Source organism: Wolffia australiana, chromosome 4 (genome assembly GCF_029677425.1).
Source record: "Wolffia australiana isolate 7733 chromosome 4, ASM2967742v1".
NCBI classification, from domain to species: Eukaryota; Viridiplantae; Streptophyta; class Magnoliopsida; order Alismatales; family Araceae; genus Wolffia; species Wolffia australiana.
Genome location: NC_135838.1, coordinates 10,304,373 through 10,314,903, shown reverse-complemented (window position 1 = coordinate 10,314,903; position 10,531 = coordinate 10,304,373). Strand labels below are relative to the sequence as shown.

General features: G+C 39.7%; 1 long non-coding RNA gene across 1 annotated transcript; it reads left to right on the top strand.

Moving 5' to 3' along the window:
• Positions 1-7,295: 7,295 nt before the first annotated feature.
• LOC144702612 (uncharacterized) lies at positions 7,296-8,664 on the top strand. The gene is made up of 2 exons (XR_013581280.1): positions 7,296-8,108; positions 8,192-8,664. It is a non-coding gene; the product is annotated as an uncharacterized LOC144702612 (long non-coding RNA).
• The last annotated feature ends 1,867 nt before the right edge of the window (positions 8,665-10,531 follow it).

The window sequence follows — 10,531 nt, the reverse complement described above, 5'->3', positions numbered from 1 at the left end:
CTACTGCTAAAAAAATTATCCTCTCACACGGTATAAGAGATGGATTAAATCCTGGCATTTTTTGCTGGCTGCGAGGTTTCGTGTACCTCTGTTGTTGGCTGAAGCCATTAGCCATTGCTTGAAATGGCATTCAGTAAGATATGATATTTGAGTTTCAACAAATGGGATGGTGTAAACTGTTCTTCATAATTCTACCATTAAAATGAATAATACAATGAAATGGTATTTAAATATGATAACCTAATGTTATATTTATGCAATAAAAAACATGCTAATATCGTCATTAGAACACATAAAAACATGTCATATTGTTAGTGCATTTAGAAGTGACGACCCGAACCAAAGAAAGGCTGATTCACATGGAGACATTATCATGGTACGAATGCCTACTTGAAGGTTGCTAATGGAAATGACATTGTCAATACTGTGATACTCTTGGAGACACCAAAAGGATAACAACATGATGTTGAACCCCTTATAGTTATAAGAAGGACACTGTTATTAGGGGGTGCACATGCTACTTATAAGAAGGACACGGTCCGGTCTCAGTCCATTTTTAGCTAAAATATAAACCTAGACCTGAAGTTCTGTCTAGTTTTGATTTCTGTCTGGTCTCAGTCCCATCTGACATCAATCTGGTTGATTAGCCAATGTGAAAGTCAATGTCAATCTTAAAATAAAATTTAAGAGAATTTAGGAAAGACATAATGGGAGTGAGAGGGATATGATGAGTGAGGTAGTGAGATAGGGAGAGCATGAGGGTGAGAGAGGGAGAGAATGAGAGTGATGTAATGAGATGGGGAGAGCAAGAGAATGATAGAGGGTGAGAATAAGAGTGAGAGGACGGAGAGAAATAGGATGAGAAAGGGAATGAGTGAAAGGAGGGAGAAAATGTGAGCATCAATTTCACATAAAGGAAGAGAATGAAGGAGAGTGAAAGGGATAGAAGGAGAGTGGGAGAGTGAGATAATGAGAGAATGAGAGGAGATAATGAGAGAGTGTGAGAGAGATTGAGGGAGAATGAGACAGAGATGATGAGAGAGTGAGAAATGAGAGTGGGAGGGAGATACTGAGAGTGAGAGAGGGAGAAATGAGAGTTGGAGGGAGATAATGAGAGTGAGAGAAGGAGAAAATGAGAGAGTTAGAGAGGTGGATATTGAGAGAGTGAGAGAGTGAGAGATTGAGAGGGAGAGAATGAAAGAGAGAGAAAGAGTGAGAGAGTTAGTCAGGGAGAGAATGAGAGAGTGAAAGAGGCAGAGAGGGAGATAATGAGAGAGTGAGAGAGGGAAAGAATGGCATTGAGAATGGGAGAGAGTGAGATCAAGATAGAGTGGAAGAAATGGAGAGGGAGAGTGAGAGGGTGCAAGACAAGGAGAGTATGAAAGGGAGAGTGTGATGGCGCAAGATGGGCAGAGTACGAGAAGGAGAGAGGGAGAGTGTTATGGTGCAAGATGGGAAGAGTATGAAAGGGAGAGAGTGTAAGTGGAAGAAAGAGAGGTAGAGTGAGAGAGAAAATGAGAGGGGAGAGAGTGAGAGTGGGAGTGAGAGGGTAAAAGATGGAGATAGTACAAAAGGGAGAGGGGAGAGAGGGAGAGGGTCAGAGTGGGAGAAAGAAAGGGAGAGTGAGAGTATGCATGATAGAGAGATTATGGGAGGGAGAGAGTGAGGGGGGGATAGAATGATAGGACAAGAGCTTTAGAGGGAGAGAGTGTGAGAGGAAGAGGGGGAGAGCTAGAGGACGAGATTGAGAGGGAGAGAGTATGAGGGAGGAACTGCACGAGGGAGGGACTGCGAGAGAGAGAGAGAGAGAGAGAGAGAGAGAGAGAGAGAGAGAGAGAGAGAGAGAGAGAGAGAGAGAGTTAGATTGGCAGAGAGTGAAAGAGGGGGAGAGTTTGAGAGGGAGAGTGTGAGAAGGAGAGACCAAGAGAGTGAGAGATTGAGAGTGTGAGAATGAGAGAGAAAGGGAGTGAGAACGAGAGAGACGGTGAGCGAGGGAGAAAGAGAAGATGATTGTGGCGTGACGCTTACTGAGTTGGGAGAGTAATGACGAGGAGAGAGGAGCACCATGGGAATCTGCTGAACTGTTCCTCTCCCTCATAATTCATATTGTATTAATATAATAAAGTATTATATTTTTGAAAAATATGAACGGTCGTTGGTCCTATTCAACATGAGAACTATACCTGGACCTGAACCAAACATTTGATCAGCCCTAGAAAGGCTGACCGAAGGTTCAGTTTGGTTCGATCTGACAAAACTTCTCTCAGACCATGTCCTTCCCTAGCTACTAGTGATGTTCTAAGTTCCTCCATGTGGGGGTAGTCAATAATATGTTGGGAGCCATCTCTATGCATGATCTGCACTACTGTTGTTGGGTTTTTGGGCTATGATTGACATGAAACTTTGAAAATTCATGCATCACAAGACTAAATTGAAATTGTAACATACCATAAAACCCAATGATTAAATCCCTTCGATGTATATCAGATATGGAATCTCTTGGTTCCTCAAGCAAGACATGTTGAGCTCTTGAGGTGTGCAGCATTTAGATGTATCTACCCGGTCCTTAATACATTTATCTCTTGTCCATCTCAATCATCCTGCTATCAATTCGGTATCATTTTTGTCATTTTGATATCAAAAACAAAAAAGAGGGGTAGGCAACAGAAGAATAATGGTACGGGTGAATTAATGAAAAGGATTTTCCCTTATTTATTATTAACACAAAATTATCATAAAACACCTAAAAACTTTTTACTTCTAACATCTTAAAGACCATGTCACAAGTGACCCTTTAGACCCATGTATTAGTCTTGTCAATGACTCCAAAGGCCCAATGATTAAAGGAGTGACATTTAGATCAAGGCAAAAGAAGAGAAATCATGACTCGGCTTGTATGTTATGTGAGAATGAGGTTAGTGTGATCTTCTTATTTTTCTAATTTACGTCTTCATCCTTTTTCCTAGGCTATCATTGCAGATAGCCTAAGTTTTCCTGCACGCCACCTCTAACACTATCGTCGGTTGATGCATATTTGTGGCCATCTTTGTCGCACAAACGATAGAGATATTTTTATCACTTGCCCCAGCTCTGTTGCTCATTAATGCGTATCAGCCATTATCTATATCACAATAAATGGTATTATCTCTTTCAATTGCTCCACTACACTCACATCCATCTCCATCAATTGTCACCCAGCTCTGTCGAAGCACCGACAAAGATAGTTATTTAGAATTAATTAGTATTTTCTATTAAAAAATTCTATTAAAACCTTATGAATTATGTATACATAAGTTTAATTAAAATATTAGTTGGTAATCATTTTAAATCTATTTTGAATTAGTTTTGATTTTTATTAAATTAGATGTGATTCCTGAAATAAATTTAAAAAGACAAAAAATAGAAACTAAAGTTAAAATATGATTATTCAATAAATGTTCTTTATGGATTTGACCTTGACTCGCCTTATTACTGCAAGGAAATTATAAATATTTTTGGATAAACCAGAAGCCTTAAATGACATTTCTAACCCTAATATCTGGTTCAAAAATTCCAATATTGGGATGTATATCAATATTAGTTATATGTTGTGGAAATAGATAACAAACGTTGATATCCGGTATGGGAATATCGATTATAGTTGATATCAACTACGATGAATATCATTTTACCCATCTAATATCTGATTCAATGTCCAAGGTAATATTGGCATCCAGCATGGGAATGCAAACAGTGTGTGGCCACCAATTTGGAAGAATGACAGTAGTGGAAATAAATAAGGCAATGACATCAAAAGAATGTGAGATTGTGCAAGGTAAAACCACCACCAATGGTGAATGCATAAATTGGAGTTCTCAAGACTTGTGGTGATTCATTGGTGAAGAACATGCAGAGAATAATGGTTATCCTAGCGAACAATGGCAACTAAGAGTGACATCGATGCAGCATGATACGGCACAACGTAAGGTACTGATGTGCACTAGGCGCTAATCAAAGTATAAATTCATTTGAATCATAATACTTATATTCTATACGTTTATATTCATTAAAATAAAATATATGTTATTAAAGCTTAAAAGAATTTATACATTTTTAGAATGATGTTATGATATTGTCATATTTTTGAATTTTTTAAAAACTCAGAAATTAGATAAGTAACAAATATAATTAGACAACTAAAATAAAGACTGAATTTATTTTTGATATTTTCATGTAATTTTTATATTTTCTAAAAAATTTAGAACTATTTAATTTTAAATGTACAAATAAAATAAATTTAAAAGTAAGAGTATATACTTTGGGTTATTTGATTAATTGTAAGGGTTTTTAATGTAAGTATTTATGTGGATTCTGACTAATGATTGGTGTTGGTAAATCATTTTCAGTGTTAAGTGATTATGACACATACTTCAATACATTCTTTACTATCACTTTTTAATTTAAAAGAGTCCAACAAATAGAAAAAAGAATGCATTCTTGTAATAATTGCCTTCTAAAGCATAGGACACGTGTAAGCAGAAAGATTGACTCTTTATTTCCTAATAAATTCACCTAAAATGATTTATATACAAATTTTAATATGTCATAATATGTTTGGAATATGGATAACATTATTTATTGCATGAAAATTTGCTTTTGTTTTTAACCTTTTCGTGCTCATGGGCGCAATATTGAAACTACCTACTAGCTAGTGAAATTTTTGGGTTCTAGAGGCCTGGGTGTGATGAAGAGAGGACTCCACACAGCGTAAGACATGTAACGGAATTGAACGACATCATTAAAATCATGAAACAAAGAATCTGTGCACAGATCACATCTATGATTTCTTGGATCCCGAAGCGAGACAAGTCAAGCTGCTAAAGTGTGCAGCCTCTGAATATATCCACGTGGTCCTTGGCACGTCAGATCTTCTCCTTATTGACGAGCCGTGTTCAACCTCCGTCGCCGTCCTTACGTCATGCTGATCGCATCGGGAGTGGAGAGGAGTCATGGGGAGAAGGGAAAGGCCCCAGAAATTTTTTGGCAAGGGTGAATTTCATTCAGGGCCTTCCCCTATTTATCCTAAGTTGGTATTTTTCACAGAACCCCCAAACATAAGTATATCGTCCGACATCCAAAAGATCATTTGCATATGACCCTCTAGGCCCATGTATAAGTTTAGTTAATGACTCAAGCGGCCCAATAACCTTTATTGGTCATCCAAATTAATTAACTATATCATCATATAGATTGATTAACATCATATCAATTTAACCCGACTGATAAGTTAAGTCTCTAACACGAAGGCTGCCAAGCTACACCTTGTACTCTAGAAGATACAAAGGAGTATGTATCGACTCACTCATGGAACTAGTTCATCATCGGTTACCATGTACATATAGTCCCTCATCGACTAGATGCTCCTAGAATGACTTTGATGGATATTATGTGGCCGTAAATCCAATCACACTACTATGTTTATTTAAGTTCATTGAATATATTTGCCTTCATTATTATTTCGTGTGATGTTTATAATAAAGTCCATGAATATGTGCAATGACTTAGTGAATTATGATGATATCATAATACAATGATCACTAGTCTTTAAACATGTATTCTAAATATTCCTATTCGATGGATAGTTGAGATGGACATCGAATTATCTTGATAGAATAGCACAAGCTGATCCTACTTATATGATAGGTATAGCAGATCTTGTGGCTATTATTGTGGCGACACTAATGACAGATAGTGGGTGCTCTTTGGAGAAAGAGTTCACTGAATTGATCCGTATGAATCCCTGAATGATATTATCCCTAAACGTCAATTAGGTTGATTCAAGTCACAGTTGCATAAGTGATCCACTGACCTGAGACACCAAGGACATCTCATGAGTGAACGACTACATTTTGACTATGACTTACGAGCCTCTAATCATGGGATTCAAATAAGTTATAGATCGGATGTAGTAAGAAGCTTACAGAGATGATTGAGTGGTCAAGATGGGATCATCCGACCTCAGTATAAGAGGAAATTGACTTGAGGAAGAAGATGTAGAAAAATCCTTAGCTAGGTAGTGAGGATATTGGAGAAGGCATTCTCCAATGATCCCCATTACACATCTGTAATAATAGAATGACGGATTTGTGTTTGATGATAAACCATACCCTAAGTTTTTCGAGAGTCTCGCACGGATGATGGATTATACATACACACTAATTGATGATGATAAAGGTTCCATGAGAGAGTTCGAGACTACTCGGTAACTTCGAGAGCACGAGGTAGCTTGGCACCCCACGGACTGGAAACTTAACCTATTAATTGGGTTAAATCGATCCTTATTTAATTTCCCTATATGTTGATATAGTTAATTAATAAGGTTAGTCAATAAATATTATTGGGCCATTTAAGTTATTAACTACAATAATACATACGCGTAGAGGGTCACATGCATAAGTTCATAAGGGCATTGGTGGATATATTTTACTTTGTAGGATTTTTAAGAAAAACTTTAAGTAAAATATAAAGAAGGAAAGGGGTCTCATTTTAAGTACCCATGCAAGCCTGATTTGAGAGCCCCTCCTTTCTTCATCCTCTAGATCAACCAAGGAGAGAGTCTCCGAGAAGAGTTGAAGAGGAAGAGGTAAAGATCCAAGCACCGAGTGATCGCATAGATACTTCTAGAGGCCAGACGCATGGATAGCTTCGAAACGATCTCAAAGCGAGCATGTCAAGGGTGGAATAAGTTCCCCAATAAGTTACGTTCAATGTTGATTTTAAAGATCGATTGTGAATCAATCTACACACTTCTGCATCCATGGAACGTGTTTTCCATGGGCGAGCCAAGGCACTGAACCCAACAGACTTAGGGTATGGTCAACTGTCAAACCCTAATTGATCATCCGAGTTAGTACTGATGCATTTGGAAATCATTGGGAGCTCTTCTCTGATATTTCACTGTCTTGGCCAAACACTTCATTGTATCATCTTCCTTGAATTGTCACCTCTTATACCAAAGGTGGACGATGGAATCTTGACCACTTAATCTTCTTAGTGAACTTCTTGATGCCCTCAAAGTAAGATTGTTAAGAATCCCATGATTTGAGACTCGCTCGCGACAGTCAAAGTACAACTGTCCGTCCACAAGACATCTTTGGTGTATCAGGGCTAATACCACTTACACAATCGTGACATGAATCAACCTACTTGACAGTTCGTGATGGCGCACACCATCGGTGATCGTCGGTGATGTCGTCCGCGCTGCTCGACAGCGTCGTCAAAGATCGGGTGAAATTGCTCGAATTATCGTGTTTTGTTTTCTTCGTTCTTTCTCTTATTTTGTGTTTTTCTCATCTCGTCTTTACGTCGCAGTTGTGATTCGTTCTGCACATCCCTCATCGTCATCACGGGGAGGGGTCCTTAGACATTTTGGGTCCCCTCCCTTGTGCCCTTCTTTCCTTGTTTTCTCTTCTTTTTATGTCTTAATTTCCCCTTTCTATGTGTAATGGGGGTCCATTATATAAGGGCCCCTAATGGACTCTACCCCCTTGTTGACCCAGTTAAGGGGGGCTATTGACCTCTTCCCCCATTATAATGGAAGAGGGGGACGCCCTAGCTCGTTAATCCACATTATTTTTTTTTCGTTCTGGTCTCCCTTCCTCGTTCAAGAGAAGATCACATAGGAAGGAGGAGAGATCGGTGGAGAAGAAAGGGTGGGGGACTGGGCAGACTAAGGGGAGTTCTCGTCTTCCCTTTCCCTAGCAGATTTTGAAGTACGCTGCCTTGTTTCCCCCTCGCATATGGATCGGTCAGCCCTCCGACTGACGCGGGCCCTTCCTGCTTAGTAATTCCCGCGGACAAATCTCCCGGGCAATCAAATTGCCGTGGAAGAAATTTTGTCTTCCCACACCACCGGCGAAGAGAAACTACCTTCGCTGTCCGATGTGGCTGGAACGATCATTCTGTCAACCCACGACTTTCCCATGAATCGTCATTTCCAACTAGGTGCACACCTATCCACCGTCGACTGGGCAATTACCTGTTCGACCGGAAATTTCGCCGCTACGAGAGAATACATCGACGGCCAATTTCACTGGGAAAGGGGCGTCGTGATTCCACGTCGAGTGCAGGTCGCCCATTTTCATACTACGTGGACGAAGATTTACCCCTTCCCTTTCACCGCTTGACCGCGTGCATGACACGTAGGGAGCAGGACTAATCAGGGGAATTCAGAACCCACGGATCCATCCTCGCCCTCAGCTAGGTAAACTGCTCCTAATCTGAGAGTCACCGAGGATTATCAACTAGTAAGTGCAGCACTTGTTTGATCCGGTGTCTGCCGACGCAACAACCTTCGTTGTCTCTTAGTACCGCCGCTGCCTCAACCCACCGTCCGTGGATAACCTACACGTTACCGGCACAACAAATCGCCGCCACTCGCGTTCCTATTGCCTAATCCCTGCTTGCGCTGCTCCACCCTAAGGATAACATTGGGGATGGCCCGACGCTTGAGCCAGCTCTTTGCGGTCTCCCTGCACCCTCCTCCGCCGCCCTTTATCACCGCCCCACCCGTTTTGACCACCGCCGACATCGACAAAATTCTGCATCGCGAGCCACGCTGGCGAGGTACACCATCCTCTCCCGACACTCGTTTATTTACCTTTTGCAGTATACTTTCATCTCGTCTCCACCGCGCTCGGGCTAGGTAGGTAAGAGAGGCAAATTGAGAGAAAATTACGGCATTTCGAGTGTCTTACCCGTACGGACGAGTACATCCGTTACGTGCGAGCCCGACGGACAGAGCTCGTATGGCCGTAGATGCCTGCGTTGCTCTGATAAGGTTCGAGAGGCCAGCGTCGTTGTCACCCGGCGACCCCGTCCAAGCTTGGAGCTCGGCGCCTCCCTCGAGTCGGGGCCTGCACGTACGACACGTAGGGCACTCATCTTTGCATCGTAGTTACATCGACCTGTTAAGGTTTATTCGTTGGACGATGACACCGTCGACGTTCGATACCATCATCGATTATCGGCACCGAGCCATCATACCCGGTGTCAACCGGACGAGGTCCCCGACGACATCTGACAACAGTTCGGTATAATACCATTTAGGGATTCAAACGGATCAATTTAGTGAACTCTTTCTACTCAAGAGCATTTACTATCTATCCTTAGTGTCGCCACACTAATGGCTATGGGAACGAACATACTCATCATATGAGTGAAGCTAGATAGTGTTATTATATCTAGATACTTTGATGTCCTTCTCGCATATCCTTCGAATAGGAATGTTTAGCACACATGCTTAAAGAGTAGTGATCTCCGTATTACGATCATATCATAATTTACTTAGTTGAATCATGTATTCATGGGATTCAGTATAAGCGTCACATGCACATTATAATGAATATGTTCTATTAATGAACATGGAACGAGATATGGAATATGTGATTGGCTTGCCGGACATATATTTCCATCAGAAATAACTAAGGGGTTGTTTAATTAGTTTTTTATTTTATTTTTATTAATTAATTCCTTTTATGCATTCATTGATTATGGAGCAAGTTCCTCATCCCACTTGTAAACCTGATTTTATAATAGATAGGTTATCTGAACCTGCACAAGTCCAGAGAGGAGACACTCCCCCTATAGTCTCTCATCACCTCATTATGACCGTAGTAGCAATTACTATTTCACCAGGTTGGTCAGGTCAAAATTCACACAAAAACTTATGATCTAACCCACTGATGCTGTAGGTTAGCAACCTCATTTTCTAATCAACCTTTGGTACATCCCTGCTCCTCCCATCTCCTATCGATTGACTCCCAGAGCTCTACTCACTGCTCCCTCTCAGCCTTGTTATGAAAAAAACTTCAACTTTGATCAGTCATCAATAAACAATTTATTGGGCTAAAAAATAAACTGGATCCTAAAAATACAAGTTGATCCGAACCAAATAGGATGATCCCAAATTAATAAATAAATAAAATCTAAATGACATATATTCTGACTTAAATAATCCATTTATTTTAAAATAAAGGCTAGAACTTCTGTAAACTCCTAAATTTAGAAAAAAAATTAATACCTCTAGAAATTAAGAATTTACCTCCCTCTTACCTGGACTTAACTTGAATCTTAAAAAGGGAAACTTGGTAACTCCCAGAACAGAGGGAAAAGTACAACTTAAGATTAACTGTTTTAAAAGCTGGAAGTTACAGCTTTACTTTCTTAACAACTACTGTAATAAAAACCCTAGTTACTTTTTGACAACGTACAAAATCTTGTTTCCGCATGTATAACGTGAGATTATAGTTTACTTTTCCAAAACAAATAACACCCTTGCTTTAAAACCACTCTAAAAGAGTAATTCTCATATATTAATATTTTAAATCACTGTATAGCACTCTTCGTCAATTTTGAAATTGAGATCATTTTTATCTATTACATTTTCATATAAATCTCAAATTTATGTAGAATTTACTAATCAATACACTTATGAATAGTTAATTAGAATACAAATAAATCAATTCGTTAAATGGATTATTTCACAAATTCA